The following is a 4,614-nucleotide window of genomic DNA, read 5'->3' on the forward strand; positions in this document are numbered from 1 at the left end:
TAGTGACTTGCAGGTATTATTTAGGAGGTAATATCTGATATCCCCCCCAAAATTATCACAGGACATTTAAACTAATGAAGGTTAAAGTGATTTTAAGAAGCTACATTTACAAAGCAAAGATACTGTCAGAATTAAAACCAAAGCTGACTTTTTGGTCCACCTTTCTCTGTTGTGCACCATTTTATTTGTTGTACAAGTGGGAATGAAGCAATTATATATAGTTCCCCCAACTTAATTTCAAGATTTATGCAGATTTCTTCAGTTTTTTTTTATATCAAAGTATATATACTCAGTTTGATGTGCCCAGCAACTTTGTGTATGTCCACATTGTCATTACCTAAAACAAGATATAGCGCATATCTATTTTTTTTTTTGACAGTCAGAGTTAAACAGTGAGAGAGAGAGACAAAGAGAAAGATCTTCCTACCGTTGGTTCACCCCACAAATGGCTGCTACGGCCGGCACCGATCAGAAGCCAGGAGCCACGTGCTTCCTCCTGATCTCCCATGTGGGTGCAGGGCCCAAGCACTTGGGCCATCCTCCACTGCCTTCCCGGGCCACAGCAGAGAGGTGGACTGGAAGAGGAGCAACCGGGACAGAACCGGCGCCCCAACCGGGACTAGAACCCGGGGTGCCGGCGCCACAGGCAGAGGATTAACCAAGTGAGCCATGGCACCTGCCAAGCACATCTATTGCCTTGAAATTTTCTCAAGTCCTTTAAAAATTAACTCTGGACTCCTTCTTTTTATTGATTAATAGTATTCTAGTGAATGCCACAGTTGGTCATTCACCTGATGAAGAAGATATTTGGCTTGCTTAAAGTTTGGTGCAAATAATCATAGAGCTGTTATAAACATTGAGGTGTGGGTTTTTATTTGAATATAAGTTTTTTGGAGGAGAATCTTTATTATTTATATACAGGAAACTCAACAGTGCACATTTAGCACAGGTTCATGGTGAGTTCTTTAGCCTTGGCCCTTTCCAGATTAGCAATGTGTGCTATAGATTTCAGACCCAGAATTTTGCCTCCCTAGTGACAACATTTCATTGTATCTCTCATTGCAGTTGTTCCTGATGGCTTCCACCAGCTTAGCCAGAGCACGTCTGTCTTCCATGTTCACCTATGTGAAGGTGGTGCAGGTCCTCTGTGGACCAGCTGCCCCAGCCTGAGCTTCCCTTGCTGTTGCAGTACCAGACCCTGACCTTATGACACAGGGCATGAGGAAGACAGCTACATTGTGTGCAGTTGCCACCAGAAGAGCCTTCTTAGTCTCCATCCAGTATTGACCGCTCTTTGGAGGACAGGCAGTCTTTTGGTGTGGACATCCCAATTTTGCCCAGTGCAACCTGCTCTGCTTTTCTCTAGCTTCTACTCTGCTCTATACTTGTGGCCCAGCTTCAGCTGTCCAGTTGCTGGTCCCCTGCCTGGGTGAACTGGCTGATGGCCGGCTGCACCTACATCTGCTTGGAGAGGAGGACCTACAGCCTCTGCTGCTGAACGTAGCAGGGTCATTTGGTGAGACGGCTTTTGGGCTACTTAGGCCTTTTCTCCGCTTGGGCATTTAGCACCTTTTTGGCTTTCTTCTTCACAGCAGTGCGGGCCAGAGCTGCCTTCTTCTCCTAGTCCTTCTTGCCTTTCAGCATGTTGGGTAGCTGGGGGAAAGCTCTTTTCATTTTATTAATGCTGAGTTTTTTGTACTTCTATGAACTTTCTTATTACTTATTAGTTCTAGAAATCTATCTTGGATCTTTGGAATTTCTATGTATACCACTACATTAACCAACTGGAATGGTTTTATATTTTCTTTTCTAAACCATATGTCTTTTATCCTTTTCCTGCTCCACTGGTGAGCACTTCCATATTGAATATTGAATAGAGTGATGAGTGAGCCTTGTGCTTATCTTAAGGTGAAAACTTTACTCCTAAGTATGATGTTAGCTGTGTAATTTTGTTTTTAATTTTCTTTATTTGATTAAGGAAGTTTATGTAATCACCTAGATTTCATTCTTTAGTCTGTTAATATGAGGAATTATGAAAAAATTTCAATATTGAACCAACTTTATATCCCTCCAATAAACTTACTTGACTATCATGTATTATTTTTAAAATTTATTGTTGGTTTTGACTGGTTAACTTTTTGAATAACTTTTATTGTAAGTGTTTATATTAGATGTGTCTTGTACTATCCTTCTCTATTTTACTTATTACGCTGGCTATGTATGAGACAGATGCTATCCATCCTCTTCTAAGTTCTGGTGCAGAATTGGTATCATTTATTTTTTAAATGTTTGGTAGAATTCAACAGTGAAAATATTTCCTTAGAAGACAGTTCTCTCACATGTTTCTGTATATTTCTAATAACTTTGTTGCAAACCAGTTTGTCAAAGTTGTTTGTGTGTAGAAAAAACCAGAAACATAAGAAAGACTATTTCTGCTGGTGCAGTGGCTCACTAGGGTAATCCTCTGCCTGCGGCGCCAGCACACCGGGTTCTAGTCCCGGTTGGGGCACCGGATTCTGTCCCAGTTGCTCCTCTTTCAGTCCAGCTCTCTGCTGTGGCCCGGGAGTGCAGTGGAGGATGGCCCAAGTGCTTGGGCCCTGCACCCGCATGGGAGACCAGGAAGAAGCACCTGGCTCCTGGCTTCGGATCAGCGCAGCACGCCGGCTGCAGCACACAGGCCATAGCGGCCACTTGGGGGATGAACCAAGGGAAAAAGGAAAACCTTTCTCTTTGTCTCTCTCTCTCTTACTAACTCTGCCTGTCAAAAAAAAAAAAAAAAAAAAAAAAAGACTATTTCTGACCATAACAAATGGTAGGTTGATTTACAGCCCAGTATAAAAAGATAACATCTCTTAGGGAGGATGTGGGAGAACAGTGGGTTAGGCCCAGGGTCGGGATGCCCACATCCCATGTCGGAGTGCTGGGTCCGGATCCAGCTACTCTGTTTCTGATCCATATCCAGCTTCCTGGACCTGAGGAGGTAGCAGATGACAACCCAAGAACTTAGGTCCTGGCCATTCATGTGGTAGAGTCAGAAGCAGTTCCTGGCTCCTGTTGTGAGCATTTGAAAAGTGAACCATGTGACTGCTGACCTCTCACTATCTTTTTGTCTCTGTCACTCTGGCTTTCAAATACACAATAAATAAATAAATAAATAAATAAATCTTTAAAAAAGATAACCTCTCTCTGAGCAAAGGTTAAACATGTTTTGCTTACAGCACCCTTATAATATTGGTGATTTCCTTAGCTGTGACAAAAATTCACCTGTGCAGCATCTTGCTGGGGCCACTTCTAAATCACTCTCCTGGGAATTAGTACCTGGAGTGATCAATGTGAACATGAATTTGATACTTCTTTATATGCCAAGAGTAATAAAGTCATTTCTTTCTGAATCTGGAATATTTTGCCTTCTGTCAACATTGAGGAAAGTGACTGGTATAGTTTTTTATTTTGCCAGCACGGTAAAGTCTTTGAATGTGTACAGTTCTTCATCCTGGGAATGAATGTTCTCTTCCCAGAAAGATTTTAACTACAAATTCAGTTTCATTAGTAGATATAGGACTATTCAGGAGACTTATTTGAGTATTGATAATTTGTGGCTTTCAAGAAAATGATTCATTTCATCTCAGTTTCACATTTATGTAGTATGATAGTATTTCATTACTATCCTCTTAACGTCTTCCACATGTTCTGTAGTGATAACCTTATTCATACAGAATACTGGTAAGTTGTGTCTTTTATTTTCTTTGTTATTGTGGCTAAAGATTTATCAATTTTATTGATGTTGTTAAAGAATCAATTTTTCATTTTCTGATTTTCTTGATTTTTTTTCATTTCCATTATTATTTCTCACTTATCCTTTGCATCCCCTGCCCCACCCTTTGCTACCATTTAATTTATTTCACTATTTTTTGAGGCTTCTTTAGATTGAAGCTTATATTTTTGATTTAAAAACATTTATTTTTTTCTTGATAAAAACAGGGCTATAGTTCTCACTCTAATCACTTGTGCACAAATATGTGCTATTTTAATTTTTTCTTTAGGTTAAAATATTTTTGATTACTCTTGAGAAATAATTTTTGACCAATAGATTACTTGGAAGTTATTGTTTAATTTTTAGCTAATCTTTGTTTCTGATTACTAGTTGAAATCTATATAGTCAGAAATTATATCATACATGATTTAAACTCTTAAAATTTTAAATATTTTATACTCCAATATATGTCCTGTCTCAGCTACTATTCCATATGCACTAGGGAATGTTTTGGTGTTGATTTGTGGAGTGTTCTATAAATACCACTTAGCTCTAATTTGATGGTGTTTTTCATTTCTTTGGTAATTTTGGGGGGATTGTTTTTTTATTGATGATTGAAATCTACAGCTATAGTTTGAAGATTTCTTCTTCCAATCCTGCCAATTTTTGTGTTTTGGTTGTATATTGTCAGGTGCAGTCACATTATTGAATTAATACTTTAACTATTCATGTAAAGTGTAGAAATCTACCCCAAAGATAATGCTCTTATTCTGCATTACTAATTGCTACATCTATTGCACATAAATATTTTAAGATACATCATTTTAAAATACTTCAGAAAGTGCTCTGTTTCTTTCAAA

At 38.8% G+C, this 4,614-nt stretch overlaps 1 pseudogene; it reads right to left on the bottom strand.

Moving 5' to 3' along the window:
• Positions 1-940: 940 nt before the first annotated feature.
• LOC149127417 (large ribosomal subunit protein eL8 pseudogene) lies at positions 941-1,506 on the bottom strand (annotated as a pseudogene).
• Positions 1,507-4,614: the final 3,108 nt, after the last annotated feature.

The sequence above is a fragment of the Oryctolagus cuniculus genome, chromosome 3, assembly GCF_051225735.1.
Source record: "Oryctolagus cuniculus isolate XC-2025 breed Fujian yellow rabbit chromosome 3, ASM5122573v1, whole genome shotgun sequence".
Classification (NCBI taxonomy): Eukaryota; Metazoa; Chordata; class Mammalia; order Lagomorpha; family Leporidae; genus Oryctolagus; species Oryctolagus cuniculus.